The sequence below is a fragment of the Hippichthys cyanospilos genome, chromosome 10 (genome assembly GCF_059441005.1).
Source record: "Hippichthys cyanospilos isolate Australia breed blue-spotted pipefish chromosome 10, RoL_Hcya_1.0, whole genome shotgun sequence".
Lineage (NCBI taxonomy): Eukaryota > Metazoa > Chordata > Actinopteri > Syngnathiformes > Syngnathidae > Hippichthys > Hippichthys cyanospilos.
In genome coordinates this window covers 9,085,533-9,109,518 of record NC_142378.1, presented here as the reverse complement: position 1 = coordinate 9,109,518, position 23,986 = coordinate 9,085,533, and the positions used below count along the sequence as shown (strand labels likewise).

Below are 23,986 nucleotides of genomic sequence, written 5' to 3'. Positions count from 1 at the left end.
GGACAGTGTTTGTCACCATATTTCTTTCTAAGAGTTATTTTCACAAATAATCATAAAGAACATTCCTTATCCGTCTTCTAAACTGCTAGCTTATATTGGAATCAAATGTGATTATGAAATTATTTTCAGGGAACAAAACCTCACGAAGATGTTAAGTTTGATGATTAAACTACACACCCCTTCATAACGGAGACGCTATGATTGTAAACAAGTTTGATTACTTAACCAATGCATTATGGCTAATGCACCAAAGCAATAATATAAATGGGAAATGTTATTACCAAGATGGAAGTGTTTACTGCACAATTTTGTTATAGGCCTCCACAGTATTTGAATCATTGAAACATTTCATTTATAATCTAATGGACATATAAATCGGATGGACGTAATGTTCTTTTTCAATGATCCGCCATTAAATACATTGCAAAGAAGATAAGGGGATGTATCACTTTTGTCTTGAAACTGCGAGATGTTAATTTGAAATCTTGTGGAAGAGGACATTGAGATTAAAAAGCAGATATGTCGCAACAATAATATGACAACGTTTTTATGAAGCAACTGACAGGCTTAACTTCTTCATCACTCCTTTTCTTTTCAACTTGACAGGATTTCCTATATGTCTATTGATTTCTACCGCAGGTCGACACATGGAGTTGATCTTCGGTTGCGAGACTGAACATGTTCTGAGTCCGTTCATGAGCGGATCTCGAAGTCAAGGCCAGTCAACAGGGGCCGCTTAGAAATGGTGAGTAAACTCATCTTAGTCTCCATTTATAAGCGGTCTGTTCTTTGTTATCCTCAAATCAACTGTGGCATTCAAGCACAATTCATCGCAGCACATAATACAAATCTTACAATTGATAGAATCATAGGAATTAGTTTCAAGAAGTAAAAGGTTTTGAAATAGTAACAACATGGTAGATCGTCTACAGTAAAATAAGAAAAAATGAATGGTAAATATGCAGCTGGAAATTTCGGGATAATCATTAGTAAGGAATAGTTCTTATGAAAATAGGTACTAGAGGTGTAGTAAAAATGGACATAAAACTCAAGATTCTACATCATGACACTTGTCAAATATATATTCACTTGAAAATCTTTTGAATCTAAAATTGATTCTGAATCAAATCAGGGACCCAAAAATCTGTATTAAATCGTGAGAGACCCACTCCTAATAGATAACATTTGAATGCCATAAATAAAATTCAAGAGTAAATATTTGGATCAAAGTGTAGCTACAGATAGTGGAAATGTCCCCTTCAGTCAGAATCTTACCATCCTTCAGTTCATCAACCCTCAAGAACCAGGAAGCCTACACATATTGGTATTATGTTGCTTGTATAGCAGAACTAAAAGAGCTATCGCGGCTTAGGATCTCATATGCAATATATGTGTTTGTTGACTATATGGTATATGAGCTAGGAATATGTGCGTGTCACTGTGTGAGACACCGTTGGTCCCTGAACATGTCAAACGCTTACTGTGGCCGATGGCATAATTGACTGGAAAGATGTCATTTCACTGTAACACCAAGCAGAAATAGACAGCTCAAAGTATTGTACCTTTGTGCCTTGTAAAGTCACATGTGACACATAAATATATATATATATATATATACTTCAAAATTGTCGTCATTTTTGCTGTGATAACATAGTAAAATTTTTTGTTCAATATTTTGTTGTCGATGTTGTGCTCTTCTAATATATTTCACATGCCTAAATGTATTTTCATCAGTTTAAGAAGTGTGTTTTAATATTTTAAAAAAACTTGCTATGATGGCTGTATTTTAAAATCACCGGTTTCACTTTTTGTGGAATCTTAGCCCAACTTTAGAGGAAGTTTTACAATATAATTTTCAGGTCATTATATAATGTTACTACATGAAAACCTTAGTAAATAGTACAAACCTCAAGCACACGTTTTACTTTTTTTACTTTTCATAAGTAATTAAAAAATACTTTACCTTCAACTCTGTTTGACCTTACATTTCAATCCACTTGCTGTTTGTGCACCGTAAGATGTCCTGCAGATACAACTCATGCATGTCTTTGTATGTGTGTGTGTGTGTGTGTGTGTGTGGATGTGTAGTGAAAAACAAACAGTTTAATCATGGTTGCAAACCCTAATGCAGCGTAACCAAGCAGCAGCCCGCCATACAAAATCCTGTCTGGGGAACTTGGACTCCCGGCTGCGTCTTACATGAGCAGTCCGGTAAAATTAGTTGATGATTGATCTCGCTCTAGAGGGAATGCACAGATGTTTTGTTTTGTTTTTTTTTTCTCCCTTCTCGGCTAACTACTTAAATAAATATTGTATTCAAATAGCTGAGCAAGAGTTGACTTTGTAGTCCCAGTTCAATTGTAGCTGGAGAACAGACAGAGCCAAGTGTGGCACGCTGCGCTTATCTCCATTGCTCCCTACAGGCTGGCCTTGTCAATGCGTGGAGCTTCAAGCCATGCTTTAGCTCCCTCATATTAAAAATAACATTCTCAGAAATGGACTACAGGGGAGACAGTTCCTTTTCACCCCAAAACCTGCTATAATAACTGTAAAATATTTCCAGTTTTTATTGTGATAATTATTATTATTATCATTATGATTAAATCTTGGTACTGTTTTGCATTATGATTCGTTGAGATTTTTGACATCCCTAATTTTGAAATGCACATTTAACATTTGCAGTTATTTAAAAAAAAAAATAGTACCATTATATTACTCTTTCAAAATTGTAATGTTGTGTTAATTTGAATTGCTGTGGCAAACAGAACTGCTAATAGAATTACTATATTTTATAATTACAAATTCTTACATTATTTTAAAAATATTTTATATTTGATGATTTATGTTATACCTTTGCTTAAACACATTATATACTGTTACTGTACTACATGTGTATTGTTCTTTCTTGATCTTGAATGCTTAACATGCACAAATATTGGCACTAAACTGAGATGGATTACAAAATATATATAAAAAAAAAGATGGATTTTGCTCCTCAATTTATATTTCACAAATCAAAAATAATCACCATTGCCAAGCCGCATAGAGCATATTATTTAAAAAATGTATGGGTTTACTCCCACTTTAAAAACCAAAGTTACTCCAAGACATTAGAGGCAAATGAATTAATCATTTTAAAACTCAGCAGGAAGTGTTCTATGGGTCCAAAAAGAGCCTATGTTGGGGAAAAAATGTTATAGCCAGACAATGGATAAAATGCATTATAACATGTTACTATTCCTTACATTAACCCTTTCATCCACATATTTGTATTTTTTTTTCAATTCGTTTTGTTTCAAATATTTGGCTGTATGTGGTGGAAAAAAAAATAAGAACATTAAAACTTTAATACCTTATCAACTAAAGTAATTGACTTTTAGTTCTCAATGACCTAACATCATCACCTAAAGTAATACATGACAATAGTGCTTCATTAAATAGAGTAAATAATGACCTTAATATTTACATTATTGAAAACTTAAATTGCATTAAATTAAATTATACTTGATTAATTTAGTAATTTCCAGTAGTTTGAGCCTTTTTTAGACCTTCCTTTAGCCAGCCGCTTGAAAATATATAAATAAATACCTGGGATTGAATATCTGTACTCATAGAAATGTGTCTTCGGGAAGGAGTTAATGATGCACCAAACATAATTTCCTTAATTGCGTTCATCACATTTTTGCAGCTTCCTCCCAACACTGCATTTAATAAATATCGAACAACATTTCCAAAATAATTGTCCCAATTACATTTATTAAATCATTATTTTGATGAAATATTTTCCAGTGTTGCTAAATCTGGACTGAAAATCAGCTGCCCTGCATGCACCAATTAAGCGGCAATTACAAAAGCATCCGTTGTTATCTGTACTTGCGTGAGTCCAGCGGTCTGTTATGTATTTATTAAAGTGAATTATCCGTGATAATCATTCTAATGGAGGTTGGGCCCATGTTAGCGGCTTCCTGCTGGGTGCTAATGTCTAATTACACGAAGCCCATCATGATGGGGAAGGGTGCCCTACAGCCCTCCAGCTCCGTGTTCGCCTATGCTGCTCCATCCTTGTCTAATCACGCGGCTGCCTGTCAAGCGCGTATCATGGCCGATGACGAATAAAAAATAGCTGATCAAAGCCGACAGAAAGAACGGGATCAAAAAGACTGGGAGATGTGCAAAGAGGGAGAACATTCCAAGGAGATCATGTTATTTTTCCCAAGATGACCTTGATACCCTAAAGGTATTCTCTGCTCCTACTGCTTGCATGTTTCTCTACGTATATATGTGCACATATATGGGTTTTGAGCTCCCATGAGAATTCGGTCAGATTTTCTACGACTGCGAACATATTGTAATTGGGTCAGTGTAAAAATTCAGTTTTCCTCAAACAAAATTATACTCGCAAGTTGTAAACCAATAGTCGGAACTGTCCGCAGCTTCTCAAAGCGTTTCTGCAAAGCGTTGCATGCAAAGGCACAATAACACCCTTAGGCTAAGATTTGTTGATATATTAATACATATGGTACATCTTCCCGCTCAAATAAATTACCGCCCACACACAGTGGCAATTTGAACAAGAAATCATCAAGCCACATTAAAACTATTTGGTGGCGGCCAGGCTCATTTTTATCTATTTAGAAGCCTAAAAAATGGCAGTAAGCATATCGGACATGCATTCTTAAGCCTCTGTTCCGCCATTGAACATGGAATGTAACCTGTCATTAGAATATAAGTATGCAGTATATTCAAAGTCTATGTTCAGCATTTGTATCACATCAACATGTATTTTAATACCTACGCCTCACTTTATAAAGAGGTTTAGGAAAGACTCCTATCAGCAGTAGAGTTTGAAAGGGATAAAGAAATTAAAAACATGAATCCATTTTCAGCAGTAAAAAAAAAAAAAATCATATCTTGTCTTTACTCATTCAGTGAGAAGTTTTCCTGTACATTTTTCTACTTTTGTTTATTAACAATCATTTACTTGTCTAATTATACTCATAATATATATATTATTACTGCATAAAATGTCTAAGCTTGGTATACCTTTAAAATCTTGCCACATAATTTGTATGTGGACGAAATTATTGCAACAATGCTTGAAAGGTGTGAGCGTGTGCTTACGCCCCATAAATTTGGTCATTAAAAAAAAAATAAAAATACAGCCCAAACAGTATCAAATAAAACGAAATTGTTCCATTTAAATTTTCGTTGGTTGAATTACTTCAAAATCAAATCAAAATACACACCCTTGTCGAATAGTTCTTCATCTACTGTGTGTTGATTTTACCTGAGTCTAAATTGGGCCCCCAAGGCAAATCATTACAGGAGGTTCGCTAGACTGATTTCATGGTAGCAAGTCAGAAAATGGCCCTTTGTTCCAACTGCATTTCCATGGAGAAATGCTGATGGTTGGCAATAACGGACGTGGCACGGTCGACGAGAGAGTTGCTCTGCCACTCGTCTTTCACTGACGCTTGATATGGTACTTGTACAAGTATGCATAATGCACTAATGGTGCTTTCTCATAAGTGTCAGAGAAGCTGCGGGTAAAGTGTTTCCTTTGCAGACAACTTGATGCCGTACCGCCAGCACGCATTATTTTCGCTGACGCCAGTACCCTTGACAACAACACAAGAGCAGCGAATCAGCTGAATGTCTTTGGCCGCCATCCTTGAAATGTTGTTCGAGAAAGAGTTGCTTGTTGATGATGAGTTAGAAGTATGTCTTTTCACTATTGAAAAAAAATGACAATAGTTAATATCTGAATATTTTGTTACTTTTTTCTTTCTTACTTATAATAGTCACATCAATGATGGCTTCTTTCAAAGTGTGATGGATGCGGCCCACATCAGTACATCATTTAAGTATTTATGGTGATTTGTATTTCATGTAAACTGGCCCGTACGGATTATTGTGGCACACATTAATGGGAATGAGCAGCCATTATAACAACAATCTGATAAAAAATGTATTTTGTTTGCTTTCTTAACTCCAACTATGTCAAACTGTAACTAGTAAAAACAACAGATCCTCTTTAAATTAAACTGAAATCTTCAGAATTAATAATGTAATAGTTACACAAGTCATGCAGTTACATTTCAATGGACTTAAGTACTATCAATTCTCTGTGTAAATTATTATTTATTTTGTTGTTTTTCTTTTTAGGGGTCTGATACTAAAAGCATTCTTACTTCAATATATTGCATACATTCAAAATTATAGCTAAAAGTCCTGCAAAAAAAAATCGTGAATTAGAGGTGCAACAATTAATTGATTAGTCACTTTCGTATTGTACACCCAATGTATATTACATACATATATTATTCTTGATTTTTCTAACTTTGAAAGTGTATCAATCCCAAATTTGAATTAAAAAATGGCATAGATGAAAGTACTGTAAAAGAAAGAACTAGAGGTTCAACGATTACTTGATTAATCACTTTCGTGTTTATAAAATGATTCCGATATTATCCACTTATTAAATGAATTATGAGTTGCAACCCTAGAAGGAAATCCTGATTAAATGATTTAACGTGAATACAGTACATACAGGAAAATGCTATTGGTCCATCACACCACACAGCGATGAAACCCGAAGAACGATGTCATAATACAATCTGGTATTTGCACCCGATCGCTATTCCGTATGAGTCTGTGTAGGATGAGTCAAACAGCCTTGAAATGTCAGCGTGTTGTTCTGCTTTGCCAAAGTGCAACTTTTGAAATGACTCTTAATGCGGGAGTGAAGTGGCATCAGCCTTCAAATGTTTTATTTTTCTTTTCAAAGCATTTCTATGAGCCTTAGTGGTGGTTGCTCCAACTTAATTTGTACTTAAGGGGGTAGAAAAGAATGCAATTGATGTGATAATTAAATGTTTTAAACATGGCCACAGGCATTTCCTTGCTTCATGAACAAAAAAGCACTCAGGGTGGCCACAAAATCAGCAAATTAGAAAGAGTATTTATTTATTCTGGGCTCCCCGCCCCCCTTGTGAGTCCACAGCAGCAAAAGTCAGAAGGTGTGATGTTTCTCGATAGTTTCCGCTCGGTGGTTTCCCAGTGAAAATGACTCATCCCCAACAGCTAATCGCTTGTAACTTGGATGGAAGAAGTGGACTAAGTCACACTTGCTTGCACTTTACAGAAAAAGAAAATAACCATGACTGATTCCTCGCCTGGAGTAAGGCGATTCTCTTCCAACTGATTGGATTTTCAATGAACAAGCACCTCATTGCTTCTTAATTTAAGATTAACTCGCTTCTGCAAAATCCAAAGATTAAATCTCGAGATTTTGTCCACCTCCCTCTGCGGGCGGGCTTAGTTAGCGCGGCGCCATCACTTTTACGTCTGCCAAGCATCGCGTGTCGTCAACTAGCTCCCAGTGACATCCCACTGTTCGGAGCATTGATTGGCAGGTCATGCAGCTGGTGCAAGCAGGAAATCAATAGCAGAGGACCTCTAGACCGTACAGGGGGATTCTTGGAGGAACCGGCCCGCTGGACACTGCCAATCAACAAGCAGAAAATGTAACGCCAGCCAGCCATGAACTAAGGCTATCTATCAGCAGGCAGAAGCATCGGCTTGGATAGATGAATTTGTTTAGCCAGAACTTTCTTGAAGAGAATGAGACGAAGGGAGAAGTTTTGCGGGGATGCATTTGCATTTCTTATATTCATTCATATGCTAAAACTCAAGCGGGATCCAGAACCTTTGGGATTTGGCTCTTTATCTTAACATGCAGTAGCACCAGGTCTGACAGTCTAAGCATGACAGAGCAAGCTTATTAGCATCAAGTCAGTCATCTCCGACCAGGGGAAGTCGCGGGAAGATACAAATGGAATATACACAGCTTTACTCACCCTCTAGACTCCTTAAAAGATGGCCTGAGGGACCCTCCGGGCTGAGTGGAGTTGTTGCGCCTTGTCCTTCTTGGTGATGCATTTCCTACAAGTTTGGATGCTATTGGCGCCACATCAAAATGCTCAGCTCACATGACTGACAATAATTTCGGAATACATGTGAAAATAAAACCTAGAAAACGGATGACTAAATAAATTTTGATGCGGATAGCCCTTCTCCTTGGCAGCTCACATTTCCTCTGAACACAAACCTTTTTATCTGTTTATTAAAGTAAAAATCATTGCACTTGCTCTTATTGTCCTTCGAGTTTTTCACTGCTCCGTGACCGTCATCCTCACCTGTGAACTTGGTCATTTAGCCTAAAGAGGAAACTAGTGAGATGATTCATAGTGCACAATGCTCACGGGTGCCCATGTGACCAGTAAAACACCTTTTAAATGATCGTTTAATCCCCTAAACCACTGAGAGGCATCGCTTGGAAGCGTTTGTGATTGTGGTGAATGTTGTGTTTTCATCATGGTACGTTCAAGGCCTCAAACATTCGCTAAACAACTTTTGATAGCAGCCATTTGAAGAAACTTAGAAGCTCATATCAAGCATTCTGACAAATCAAAGATTTTGTTTTTCTCTAGACCTTCTCCCAGCCGATTCCCATAGAAAAGAAAAAACAAAAAACAGACGCCAATTGACGTTGATGGTGCTCCTTGGTAGTGTTTCTGTTGACGTATTTCCTCGTCAATGGCACTGAAAGTGTTGAGATTTGTTTTTTCTTGTCACAAGGACATATTCTGAGAATGTTTTAATTTCTCATTATTTGGCTACTTTTTGCATTTATTACCTTTAAAAGAATTCTTGATAAATCCCTGACGTGATTGCACCATCGCCAACACTTTGCGAACTTCCCTCCCTTAGTGGAATAGTGGTTTTGGAAAACTGTGCGAAATTATTGTACATTATTGCACAACAGTACTTGAGGAAGGTGCCGATTTTGTACAAATTAGAGACCAGCTTAGCGTGACCAAAAAACTCACTCACATTTCCTCCGCAACCAAATATAATAAAAGTGATCTCCTGATAAGAAAATGGTAAATTTTGACAATTGCCAGATACGAATATAGCACATCTGGCCATAACAAAACAACATTCCCAACGCATACACACGTCAATGCTCTAACAATGCCATACGCATAATTACAGTCACCTTACCACCTGCGTGCGTCGAACAATGGAGGCACTCAACATAGTAGTCTGCTGTGTCTGACAATGACGTTGTTGCATCTCTTTACGATCTCTTCAGTGCTCCGAACATATTTCACCTTGCATTTCAAATACGGGCTTTTGTTAAATGGACTGGAATGCATGATTATTTTCTTCCTCTGGCATTCTTTTTCTTTGCTTGGCAATAGAGAGTAAAGAAAGAAACATTTGAAAAGGTGATGACAGTTGGTAGAACCAATAAGGGTGGTTTCTAAAGCATCAAGTTACCATTTTTTTACATTTGTCAGCAGCAGGAGTCAAACTCTAAACTGACGTCTGCATTGGCAAAGTCTTTATAGAAAAGCTACCACTCTTTGAAAGCGTTTGTAAAATAAAATGAATTTAATTTGTGTTTAAGGTAGTGTCAGCACAGCTTTCAATTCTGCTTTTCAATGTGGCTATATGAGATGCAAAAAGTTGATTCTGAACCTGCTTATTTGATTAGGACTGCATAATCATTGTAAAAATCTCATTATCCAATAGGTGACAGATAACTGCATTACTGACATAAATACACACACACATAAAAAACACATCATTAAAACCTCTACGCTGCATATAAAAGTATATAATATTGCAGAATTTGAAAGACTACCTGCAACAACATAATGTAAGACACAACTGACTTTTGTTTTGAAATGTTTCCTCTGAGCAGTGGCTGTGTTGCAATTAGCTTGACTTATCCCCACGAATCCATTATCCCAAATTATTGCCGTCAAATTACATAGCTATCAACATCAACACACCCCCATTGAAGAATCATATTTGATCGCTGGTTAAGGACTTTAAGAAACTGCTCGTAAGCTGCGCTGCCATTTTATGATACAACACAATTCTCTGCTAGCTGCTAATATGTGGGCGAGACGTGTGATGCAATTGAATGCAGTTGGACGTTTCAAATTCAGGCATGAATAAAGGCCACTGATTCATTAAATATTAATAAGTGTATTAAAAATTGTTAATATTATTATTGTTTAATGAAAACTGTTTAGGTCCATGAAATTAACCAGTAAAGAAAGCTCTACAAAGTAAGTCAATCATTCACAAAACTGCTTTAAAAAAAGGACCTCCATCTGCTTAGAAAATGTATTGAAAATGTATTGAAACTAGTTGCATTGACAACATTCTATTTTTGTGTTGTCCTAACAAATGATGTACTACTTGATAATTTGATTAGTTGCAATGCTTTTTTTTTAAAGTAGACTGACTCTTATTTTATTTTTGTGTATATATGAGATTTTAATAACGATTCAAAAATTCCAAAGCCCAAATTCATCAAAATTGAAGTACCAAAGTAAAAAACAAAACAAAACGAAAAAAAAACTAATTAATTTAGGACTTGATTCCAATTACAATAGCAACAAAAATTACAAACAGACACAGACTAAAAATAAGTAAATAAATAAAACTGGGACCAAAACAGAGGTCGTCCAGCCCTCATAGGTAAATATACTTCATAACATTTTCTATTTTGAGGTACGAAAAAGGTCAACGTCAACTGATCAATTCAATGTTTCCACAACTAGTTGCTTATATGGACTATCGTCTTCAACACAACACACCAGCAACTGACTCTCAGGAAATTTTTCAATGAGTGCCTACAAAAGACATTAACCTCAATGCCTGATCACTGCAGAGAGGACAGAGCTAGATATTTCTGCTGAGATTGTGCACACATGAAACTGTGAGCAATCATGAATTTGTAAATGTGAAACAATATGGCAGCTGTCTTACGCGTCTCTAAATTGCAGGATTCTTTTTTTTTTCTTGGCGGACGCCATTCATATTCTATTTCAATGTCATTCCCAACTGTAACACACGGGTACCGTTAAAAGCATTTTGATTCCGAGTGTTGGTAAATAGTTTGCTAACTTAATTGGTCATGTTTATTAATAAGCAAGTCTGAAAGCATTGATTTTGACTGTCACGGGCCTCTTGCTGTTTGATAGCTGGTGCTCACGCTGTTTCCTGTGAGCGGGGCTCTTGCTGTGTAGCAGTGATTGCAACATATCCTTCTGATTATTGTCACTGTTATCAGGTGCTTTCTGATTGGACTTGTGTCGGCGGCAGGGTTCTACAGGCTTCATGGGAATATGCAAAGTGCTTTGGCAAATAAACCATCCTCAATACAATGGAGCTGCAGCAGCTTTTGTGGGCATAATTTGAAACAAATGCGGGCTCGGTCTCAAAGGCAGCGGAAAACACATTAGCGATGGAAATGCCAGCATGTCTTTTCTTCCTAAGATAAAGCTGTTGGAGCATTGTGGTTAAACCACAAAAGGATTCAACTTAACTTTTCTTGATACCATTACTTGGTCTAATTTTTATGCGAAACAAGACCTTGCTTATCTGAATATCGCAACACTCTGTGTATTCATTATTTTCTTTATAGCTTTCCTCACCACACAAATGAGCAAACTAATCTTTTTTTTTTTTTCCAGAATCGATTTGCTCCACATTGCTGAGTAGCGTAATACTCTTACCTAGTCTTGCATTCAAAACTGCCATTCAGCTGTATCTTTAGCAAATAAGGCCATTCATTTCTGGGGCTCTGCATCATCCTTGCCCGCCCCTCAAACCTGTTCCACCACACTGGAAATTCTTTGAGGATTACATGCTCACTGATGCTTCACTACACAAAGCCTTCAGTGGATGTTTTCATTTGTACAACGTGTGTGTAAGTGAGTTCATTTTTTTTTCAAACCGCGCTGCGGATTTCCTCTCGTTGAGACATAATTTGACATTCGTACACAAAAAGTAATCTATGCCATTTGTTTATTTGTGAAGAATTGGCAGCCAAATATTCTTTGTTCCATCAGTACAATGATATCATACTTACAGGTTGATGGAAGACGTAACCATTTCATCGAACCCAAATGCAATGCTGGTGTTGCAATCTGAAAGCAATTTAAGCCATTATCTTTAAGGAGGTCGACTGACCCATGTGCATCGACTCTGCAACCCTCACATGGAACTGTAGGCCAATTTGTTAATAATGCTTGCTGGAGTGGGAGTATTTCTTACAATAATGCAAACAAAAACAGGATGTGTGTTGGGTAGTGGATTGTTTAAATGCTCATCGAGCAGGAGGAAACATTTACAGAGCTCTCGGCAAGGTTAATTGGCAGGGTTACGTTCGATGCTGTAAGCGGTGTAATTACTAAGGTCCTTACGTTGCTTAAGCTGTCTTTTTGTTGGTGGGGGGCTGCTCATAAACATGATCTAAACACATATTCTTTGAAGTAATTCTTACTCTTGAGTTTGAAATATACAGTAAGGATGACTTTAATCTTAATAATCTTGCCATGCTGAGAATATTGCTGTGTGATTACACACTGGTGATAGGATGTGTCGATTGTTAGTGGTTCATGTGTGTATAATCTATAAAAAGGTTTATTAATACTAAGAAGGCTCTCTAATTGTCCAACAATCAGCCAAAATATATGAATATTCATTTTAATCACACTTTTGGAAAGATATTTGGATAGCTTGTGTTTTATGTACTTTGCCTTATATACTGTCTAATTTATTCTTTTAAAAAGTGTTATCACACTTATAAACACTAAAATCATATTGTTATGAATAATATATCAAAATGATGACAAAGAATGGTAAAAGAACAAGAGGAAAAGCAATTTATTGACAGTTAATCATCACAAAAGTCTAGAGAATGCCACAATGTAATCTCTTAGTGTCATTAGTACATGAATAAAGTGTTAAAAGTCACAGTTACAATCAATAACGGATAACTACATTATAAGATCAAATAAATGATAAAAAAGAAAATCGACAGCAAGGAAAACAATTTAGTGACAATGTATCACAACCAAATGCCCAGGTCATGTCAAAAATAATCTCAACAATGAAAATGTTTATTAAAATTAAGGTCATCTAAATGTTATCTAACAATTGCGCAAAAAGTAGGAATGTTGAAGTTACATCACACATTTGTAGAAAAACAAGTAACAGCTTTTATTTGATTCATGTTTCCTGTATATACATTTTTTTAAGCAAACAATTGTTATTACAACATTATTACATTGTTTAAAAATATGAGATACGAGTGCTAAATAGGAATGTATTAAATGATGATAAAGGGATAAAAGAACAGATGGGAAAACTGACAACTTTTTGCGATCAGAGGATGCCAACAACAATCCCAATGATAAAAAAGGTTTATTAAACAAAGAAATGTGTTTATTCAATGAACAATTACACTCACACATACACAAAAACACTAAATGATGGAAATATTGCAGTTTATTTAATTTTTTGTGACAAGACATAGCTGGGCTTTATTTGCTGCATGCGGTTCACTACATGTGTAATCTATATATCGGTATTTTAACAAAACTTTTATTACAACTTTATGACACGGTGCAAAAACATACACACATTTTTACAAATTATACACTACATATTCACTGTATTAGATGATTATACAGATGGTTAGATTAACAAAAAAAACAATGATGCAATGAGTTAAAAGAAGGTTAAGAAGGTTATCTAATTGGTAGAAATTGGCCTTAGGTTGCCCTTAGACATGTCACATTAAAATTATCCGTCATTTGAGCGAGAAGTGGCTTAAGAAGTTAACATCAAATTGAATGGAACACCCGGCATACCAGAATGTTGGTGCTCCTCTGGAGCGGATACATTGTAGTTTTAGCCATGTGAAGGCCATGTGTGCATTCCTCTACAGTCTTTTGGGGTGACGAATGCAAAGTTAGGTCATTGCATTGGGGGCAGCATATTAATCCACACATTACCGCTTCAACATCTTGCTCTCATCTTCAAACATCTGGAGAAGCCGACATGCATAGAAGGGAGGAATTACAGTGAAGTGGCCGTACAACCACACAAACAAGCAGTCACTGGCATGGCAACCGACACAGAATTGGGGCCCTCCATTCCTTGCTTTTTTTTTTCAAAATATTTTTTTAATGCATAATGCAGTGGTTCTCAATTGAGGGTATAGTATGTGAAGGCATTTAAGGGTGTTGGAGCGAATTTGAAAGGGTTTCTGCATTTTTAAGAAAATTGAATTTTTTTGTTTCATGCCTCGGCAGGAACAGTGCAGTTTCTTTTCAAATTGAGGGCAAATTAGTTGGAAGATGATGCAAGTTATTGCTAAATTGTGTTATAGTGACTTTTTTGCAAGAAGCTCTATGTCTTCATTTTGTAAAGTTGTAAACAAATGTGCATAATCAGTAGTGGCACAATTCTTTAGGCAGAAAAGTTAAGTACCATTTTCCAGGATAAACATAAAATATGCCTAAAGAGACCACCACTAATATGATTTAAAAGTTTAATCAATTAAACCTCGTTGGCCTTGGACTTTGTTTTAAAAGTTTTGCTCTGGTTAGGCGGTATTGGGTTTAAAAATGAATTAGCATGAGTCACATAATAGGAAAAAGTTTGCGAACCACTGCATTAGTGCAGAAACATGTACATTTCCGAATGAGGTCATTTACATTTTTGTCTGACTCCCAACAAAGCAATTTGATGCAATATGTTTGCGCAGGCTTTTAGCTCGGTGAACGAGGAGTGTTTCCGTGCTAAACACACTTGGAGCTCTCCTGTAAGGATCCATCACTCACTGACCCTCTTCTGACATTAAGTTTTTTGTCAATGCCACTGTCTCCAGTTTGTCTGCAGCCTGAAAGATTTGAGAGCCACTTTTTATTTGCATGCTTTTAACTCCGCCCAATCCAAGTAATGGAGATGCTTGCGTTCAAGCAATTAATGCAACCGCAGGGCCAAAAGTGGTGATTCGTCATGCACTGGTGATACATAATCATTATATGGAAGGTGACGCTCATGAACTTGATTGGTTGACGATCAGGTTTCTTTATGGGCCTGCCCGGAACTCCCACTTCAACATATTTAGTACAGGCCCAAGATCTACACTAAGCATTATTGTTATTATTATTATTATTATTGTTATTATTATTATTATCGTCTGTGAATTTATTTCGTTTAATGCATAACGTTTGGAAAAGGCACTTATCCGCCGCCTCTGTCAGTCATCGTGAATAATTCCCAGCAGACGCAAGCTCCGGGTAGAGAAAACGCATCTTGTGTTGTTCCCGCTTTTTTTTTTTTTGACAGTATAAGGCAGCGTACAGGTCATTTATCACAGCTCTAATTTTAACTCCCAGGACTCTCTACCTCCTGTCTAGTCTTGCCCTTAATGCGAAGGCATTTCAATAGCTGCGAAGCCCCTCGGCTGACAACCATGAGATTAGTATGAATGTATTACCCCCTTGGGTGCCATAGCCCGTAATAAGTTCCACATTAATCGTATCCGTTGGGGCAAATTTGTTTAGGGCTTAATTACATATCATTAAAATTGCTGTTGATTCTCTGAGATTTAAGCTCAAAATTAGACTCAGTATTATCTATCTACTTTGTTTTTGGATTATTTTGGTTATGCTGTACACTGTAAAGAATACACATGAGCTTTCACCTTGTCTTTCAGCATCAAGACTTGGGCTCATTTTGCTCCATCTTCTAAATGGATAGTTGTTTACACCTACATTTTGAATGAGCTTACCAAGGAAATGTTTTGAGAATATAAATGGGCCGGACATTGACAGTTTACCAAAGTAAAAGCAGATGGTTGCAAATATCTGATTTGGATTCAACAGTAATTACCAGTCTGCTTTCACAGATAAATAGAGAAGAGAATAAAGAAATTTCCTGTTGAGAAACTGAGATCCTGCAGCTTTGGACAATTCTAGTCTCTAAAAATGAATCATTTTTCAATTTGATTATTATAATTGCAGATGATTAATCATATAATTGTTGCATCTTCAAGCACTTTTAAAAATACAGTCTATGTTCTATTATCGTTTTTGCATTGCAAAATAATCCCAGGCCACAACACAATATTTAACGCACTTTGTTCTCTTAGCTCCTTTTACAAATTTAGATATTATGATATAAGCATACCGAAGTATCGATAAACAGGCATGATAATATCATTATCCTGAATTCAAAGCGTTGTAGAGTAAGTAATGTTTTGCAGATCATACTGTAAGTCATATACATTTTTTGTCCAGTACTGTAATGAATTTTCACAAGTCATTGTGGTATATGCATATTATGTTATTGATATCCTATAGTGTTATATTTGAGTGGCATTGTGAAAACAAAAGATAGCTGTCAACATGATTAATGATATACAAAAAGAGTGGATAGCTGCTTTGTCACATCATAACAGATTATGTCCCTGGTGTTGTGACAATCAACATATCTATATGCTTAGATTGCAAAATACCAATATCGTGATGGATCGTATAATACAGTATAGATACATCATCATCAAATGTGAACGCTGTCACTCTAATGAAAAACAAGTACTTTCCAGTATGTGCACTTTCGAGCTATTTGGCCGTTTTTCAGCGACTCTCAGTACTTTCTTCCATGTACTGTCAACACTGCATATTCAAACAGCAATGAAAAGGTGTTTTATTACATTGTGTTTTTAACACTACTCCCTTTCTTCACCCTTGCCAGTGACCATAATTCTCCCGATAGAGCCTTGAGTTCCGGAATCATTGTTTTCTTTAATTGCCCTTTCCTTGACTTGTGCAAACAGCACCAGTGCAAAGACCTCCAGTGGTTTTGCACAACCACTAATCTAAATCAAATCATATTCAAAATGTCCAAGTTGCAAGTATGGACAGTTTTTATAAAGTCTCTAGACGCTCATTTCACCAAAGACTTTTGTGTCCATATCCAGACGGGACGTGCTCACCCTCACCATTAAATATAATAACCCTTGTCGGACATAAATTACTCGACCACTCGTCGTTTTATTACAATAATTTGATAACAATATGGTTGCTTGATTAAACCGTAAAGATTAATCACCAAGTCGCTGTAATATAAGTCTAGGTAGATGTTATATATTATGTATTGTATTTTTACTTTAACTGCTCTTCACTCTCATTAAGACATATCTCTCTCCAGACCATCCATAGTGTAGTTTTCTTCATAAGGTTTGAATAATTAAACGTATTCTGTCCATAGAGTGTTCTTTGAACTTGACTTTGAACACATCATTGAAAGCTCCGTTCGAATGTCAGAGAAAAGTACGGCGAAATGAATAAATCAACATGTACAAGCTACAAATACTGCAGTACACTGCAACATTTATTATGTTTTGTGCTTGAAAACACATTGATTTAGAAGTTAGCAAGCTGTCATTAATTACAATACGAGCATATGGATCTTCCCAAAAGAAAGGAAAGAAAGTTGTGAACTTGCCAAAAAAATAAGAGGGGTTTATTATCCAAGAAGATAACCCGTCGCTCTTATGTCACTCTTATGTTTACTCTTGGAAGGTTTACCTCATTAGGTTATCGCTAGCATGCTAATGCTAACCACGATTGCTAACCGTTTAGCATAGAAACACATTTTGTTCGTGTCTAATAATTCATATGTGTAAGATATAAAAAACATTTAATTTCAACTCATGTTCAACCTCAGTAAATTTATATTGAATTGATTATTTGATGGAACCTTCGATAGGATAATGAATTTGAAAAAGATTTGATGGTGACAGGTCTCATAAAAAGAATTTTGATTTTCCCAACACCTCTAATTTCATCACATTTATTGGTCGACTGTCTCCCATTAGCTCTCGAAGAAGTCTTTCAGTCAGGCAATTTGGTCAACCGCATTGTCACTTACAGGAATCTAACTAATTACACCTTGGGTAGCTGCGCTCAATGTTTATATTTGCTGATAGCTTTTAGCCTGTGAGGAACCCTGCAACAGATGGCTCTTCACAAAACAAAGCAGCCTGCTAAGCTGTCAGCTGTAACCTTTTCACAGCATCTTTCCTGTCACAAACAACATGGTGAGTACTGGAGGTTTCTTTTTTCTTTTTCTTTTTTTTTTTGAGTGAGGGTGGTGCAAAAATAGTATGATTTACTAAAGATGTGTCACTGAAGCACCATTGCTTTTCTTTTCTTTTTTTTTTTACTTAGCAGTTTGAATGCCCTTTCTCCCAAAGAAAGACACAACAGTTCAACTGTGAATGTTTTTAAAATATAATAATATACAGGGAACGTATGATTTGCTTTTGATTGCTGCACAATGCGACTGATTTATTAGAGCACTAGGAGCAACCGGGCTTTTAAAACATACGCAAAGCCAAGACTATTACGCAATGTAATCAGCCATGAACTGAATGCGTCGTCGCTGTAGACTTCAACTCAGTTATGCGCCGAAGACCAAATGATACACTTGGGTGGTTTTGCTGAGCTTTTTCTCCCATATTTTTATTTTAGATCTGAGCCATGATTTCCTTTTTATAAAAGGGTGTGTGTGTGTCCCATCAAAACAAATTAATCCTGTGGAGAAGGATTCCACCAAAGCACGTCCTTACAATGCATTTCCTGTCATTGAATTTCCAGCCTCTGTTCCACTATATTGAATCAAAATAATATTATGGGTTTGTTCAACATAATTAAGCTTGAAAATAAAACTTGTCCAGGACTAATTTATTGATCTTTTTTTTCCCCCTTCTGTTAAATTTGGAGTCTCCTGTGAGCTGGAGCCTAATCCTTCTGATTTTGTGTGAGTACACCCAGGATTGGTCATCATTATATACGCATTCAAATAATCATTCACAATCACACCTATGGCCTATTTTATTGAACTTAAAATGCGTTTATAATGGCGCCTACTTCTCCAATAACGTCACATAAAAAGTTCTATTATTTCTAATCTGTTTAGTTTTACTAGATCAGTTGGCTCAATCCTCAAGGATAGTCTGAACATGATTGAAACATTTCTCTCTGAAGAAGACCAACGCTACGCCAGTCCTGACTTGTTTTTATTTAAGGCTCATTATAATTACATCATGAGTTAACTTCTCTAAAAAAAAAGCAATAAAAAATCGAGGTGGTGGTAATTTGACAAAATACGTCTTCAGCTTGCCATATAAGATTAATTCCCACATCCCATTGCTTTTCCCTGTAGACGTTTCCTTTCAGTAGGCAAGCTCGAGGTCATAAAGGTACTCAGCTAAATAGAGAAGAAAAATACAAAGCAAATATCCCTGCCTACCTTAGATGTCCTTTTCAACTAACTTTTACAGAACCTCTAAGTAGGTCTTCAACAAAGTTGTGTCATTTACTGTCAAAATGACCACTTAGCCCACAAATACAACGCGTGCACACTCACTCACACGACTTCTTCAAACTCCAACCATTCATTTCATGCTATTCACGGTTGCGGGGTGCTAGCCCGGCTGACTTTGGGTGAAAAGCTACATCCCGGACTGATTGCCGGTCAATCACAGGGCACAGAGAAGCAGAAAGCCATTCATATTCACACACAACAGTTAAGTGAAAAGCTTCACTTCCCCTGACTTTGAACCAAACTCAATCAGGATGTACAATAATGCCCAATAATGTTCAAATTCACGTCAATGCTTAGTATGGATTTGGCACAAGATAGGCAAAACATTATCTATTTTTGCTGTCTATTCTAATACAACTCAATTAATTCCTAATTTCTAAAATTGACAATTAGAAAACTATTGTAGCTGTATTGTGGTCTTGGGATTTTGCACAAGTGGCAGAATGCTGGCTAGGTCCTTTCCAAGATGTGTTTACGAATAAAGGTGCAACGATTAATCGACAACCAATCGATCTCCAAAACAATGAATGTTTTTATAATTATTTAATCGAGAGACCTAAAATTTTCCACATGCTCAGAATTTCAGCTTTGCAACAGGAAATATTCAAAGATTCTTTCGGTATTAAAGGAAAGTGGACTGATTAGCATTGTTTTGAATCAGAGTAAGACATTTCCAAACATCTTCTTAATTTTTGAAAACCTATCAAAATGTTTTCCAATTTTCCAATGTGTTAAACATCATTTAATCGAATTATGCACAAGCTTTGAATGTTAAGTTTGCGTTGAAACATTTAAAATCAGCATACATTATTGTTGTCGGAATACACTTCATGAGATTTACTTTTTCGAACAAACCTTCTTTGAATAAGTGTATTTAAGTGGATTATTACTTCATTCATTAGAATAAAATGTTAATCAATCAGAATCATTGAAAAACATTTTTGGGCCTCATCAGTTGCTGTGTTGATCTTGGATTATTGTTTTTGAGGGGAATTCGGTGATTTCTTTTCTTTCTTCTCCATAAGTGGATAGTTTTTGAATGGATCAAAACTAAAGATTATTATCTTTGCAAATATAGAATGTGTTGGATATTATTCATTAGATTAAAAAAATAGGGGCTGCCCAGTGTACATTGCAGATTGAAAACAAAATTTCTCAGAGCAATGTCCACATAAACAGATCATGCTCACAATCCTCACATACTGTATGAACATAAAACACCAACACCATGAGCATGTTATACAATTTAACACTGTGACAACGAAAATGTTCCACAAATCGACTGCCTGTGTTGTACAACTTTTAGGAGACAGCTGATAATATACAGCACAGCCTCATCTCAAGCATAGCTATTCATCAAAAGAGCGGCTGTAGATGCATAGCTAGCACAATAGGACAGCTGGTGCAGATGGATGCTGCTAAATATCACATCACAAAGTCTCATGTAAGATGAATTGCAAGTGTGTCCTTTTCCACTACGATAACTATCATTTCTTCAGCAAATCTTTGTGACACGACTGTCTTTACATGGATAAAAGGGCTTTCCTCACAGTAGGGAGGAACATTACTTCTCCATGCATAGACCATAAAAATGGTGCTTTCTTCCGTCTATATTATAGGACAATCGACAGGAGGCTGGTCTACATACTTGCGTAGGAATAGGACTTATTCAAATGTGGCTTTTTACTAACTGCATTTGTCCAACCTCAGATACATGTGCGAACAATTGAAAATATGAGATTGCTTCTCTAAAAGAAGATTCAAGGTCATCTTCACATCAATGATTGTATGTACAATAATGTCTTTACCTTGAGTTAAAAGAATTTCTTTTAGAGGCAAAACTGCCGACAAGTTCAATTGTTCAATTGACAAATGCATTTAATTCAGCTTGATGCCCTGACCTTTTTTTAAAATGACACACACCGTTAGTTTAACTTAACTCAAGGATTTGAAAGGGGAAAAAAAACCCAACAACCTGATTTTCTTTTTTTTTCATAATTACAGAAACTAGCAGCACTGGAAAGTTGGAATCATCTAAATATTCCTAATAGTGGGTCATTATTGGCTGAGGTATTGCTCACAAGATAAAAACCATAATGGTGTGTCCATATGATATTTTACAACGTATATATTTCTGACCGAGCAAAGGTATTTGCCAAACTAAGCAAGCAAACTGAGCAAGTATGAAAAGGACATAATTAGCGATGAACATAAAATGTCTAAAAAATGAGAAAATAATTGACTAAAGCCTCATTTTTTGTTGTTGTATATCATTATTTTGATCTGCCTCAATTAATTCCCCAATAATAAATCTCTCATTTTTTAAATCTCTTGACAGCACTAAAAAAATAAAAGTAATAAACGTTATTGCAAACTTTGAAATTGCTGATATTAATAGCATACATCAAATAAATTACCTTCTCAAAAAGTCAAGCACATAATTAAGAACGTTTGTCTGCCTATGCATATTTTGTATATGCAGTTCAGCTCTACCTACACACCAGCAAACTACAAACATATTAATAAATATATCAAACTAATAAACATCCAACGCAGCCTTTCCAGCACCGTGTCAACAATTTAGCAAGTATGTCATGTCAGTGTGGCATTTGCATGCAAATTACAGCAATATGAGTTACATAGATTGTGTTTACTTTGTTATTTCTTGTCCTTTGTTCCAGCTGTATCTGTTGTGAAGGCCCTTTAATAATAAATATGCATTATATTGCATTGCATTGAATTTTACCATGGAAGCACGAGCAAGTTTCGAACTGATAAGTTGAGTAACTTGTCTTTCCTGGCATATATTTTTGATATTCATCAATGTTCCACTGCGTCCAGGCTTTCTGGAAGAGACAGTGTGATTTTGAACGGAGGCCAGTTGGCTCTGAGTAAGTCTCTGAAAGTGCATCAGGAAGCTGTGATGCTGTGGAAGTCAAAAGTCTCCTCCGGGAGGAGAAGCAAGCAAGCGAGCAAAGCTGCGCTCTTCGAGAGGCATACGTAAATATGTCAGCGTGGAGATGTGTGCGGCCTGCCCTTTTAATGCTAGGCAACATGAAAGACGCATGCTTGCGTTTAGTACCACTGATTTCTACAAAAGATGTCACAGATATAATGAGGACTAATTAGTGTGTGCACAGGTAATTGCAGCCTGCACATCGTATCGGCATGGGAAATTATGTATATTACCAATCACGTTATGTACGGTATTTATCCATAACATATTATTATGTAAAGATAGCTGTATAATAACTGACAATTCTGCTCAGAAATGCCAATAATGCATACAAAACGCACATGGTACTGAAGTTGTTCATTTGATTTCTTGATTATTTCTTCTTCATTCTTGATTCTGTTTTTTTTTTTTTTGTTCAACGTACTTGTCATGTTATCGAGTAAAGTCGTTTTTTCTTGTCCTTGTGTCAACGTCTTGCTTAGTTTATGGCCACCAGTGCTTGTTAACTTGCTCCATTGTGTTCGCCAATCAGCTCCCTCAACCAATTGTTTCTTGTCCAGGTGTTTCTTATTGTTTCGTCAGTTCGCCTCGTATTTAGTTCCCTGCTTTATTTCGGTCGTTCGATTGTGGTCGTGTTTGATTTCATGATTTTACCGAGTCCAGTCCGATTTTGTTCGCAATAGGTTAGTCACTTAATTGTTTTGGACACTATTTATCTTGTATTTTTGTATCCCTTGTTTGACATTTAGTTTTTATTGTAGTCATTACAGTATTTGCAAGCTTGTTGAAACATATGGTTGAATGGTTATTCAAATGTGTTCAAACATACTTGCAAAAACATACAAACATATTTGGAAATATGACTGAACATATAAGTACATTCAAACGTACTTGAAAATGGGTCCCATCATTCTTGCGTGCCTAAAAAAAAGGTTTGTTTCTGTAGAAATAGAAAAAATTAGGCCGAGATGGATTTGGACGCTGACTTTGTTTTAGTAATTGTAATGTTGAGTCCCTAAACTGCTCTGTTTAAGTTGACATTTCAGTCACCCCTCAATGGTTTGTTTGTAATGTCTTGGAGTTGCTGTACAAAGACAATATCCTAAAAACCTCAAACTTCCCCACCGATTAATTAAACGACTGATACTGTATTTGAGATTCTGCGGTCAACTGAATTGGAGACAGCAGGTGAAAATGTTCTCTGCACTCGTTACCACACTTTCTTCTACTTAATCGTTCCTGTTATTCTTAATCCTTTGGTTCACATAGTGTTTGCACTTTGGCGTCAGGGCCTAGTTTAAGATTCTGCACAGGGTTTTGTGCTACTTTCTAATTATATGTTTCATGTTCATGTTTTGTCCCTCTTGTACACTACATACAAGGGTCACAGTATATTGTCGGCAGTATATTGTGTAACATTTTTGCCATTTCTGTGAAAGCAAACTTGTTAATGAGTGAATTCACACGGACGTTCATTGTTGAAATGTTTAAGCACATCACGAGAAGCTTTGCATTACTAGCTTTGCCCTGGGATTTGGCATTTGGAATTATTAGTGGCAAACAATGAAATGGATAAATCCGATCAAATCACTGTTGTCACTTTTTTTTTTTTGCTTTTTACTTATTAACTGAAATGTAATGTAAATACCAGGAGAACATTGGGTATTTTTGACCTGCACATTAACGACGCAAGTAAACCTTTGATCCTGCGCCTTTGTGCTGAAAATTGTGTTGTGTTGATTCCAGAGCAGGACT

General features: G+C 36.2%; 1 long non-coding RNA gene across 1 annotated transcript in view; it reads left to right on the top strand.

The window, feature by feature from the left end:
- The window catches only part of LOC148417013 (uncharacterized), a 115,628-nt gene that overhangs the window by 30,190 nt on the left and 61,452 nt on the right, over window positions 1-23,986 (top strand). Inside the window, exon 2 of the long non-coding RNA XR_015867035.1 lies at window positions 640-745. This is a non-coding gene — a long non-coding RNA (uncharacterized LOC148417013). The remainder of the gene's footprint in view (window positions 1-639; window positions 746-23,986) is intronic.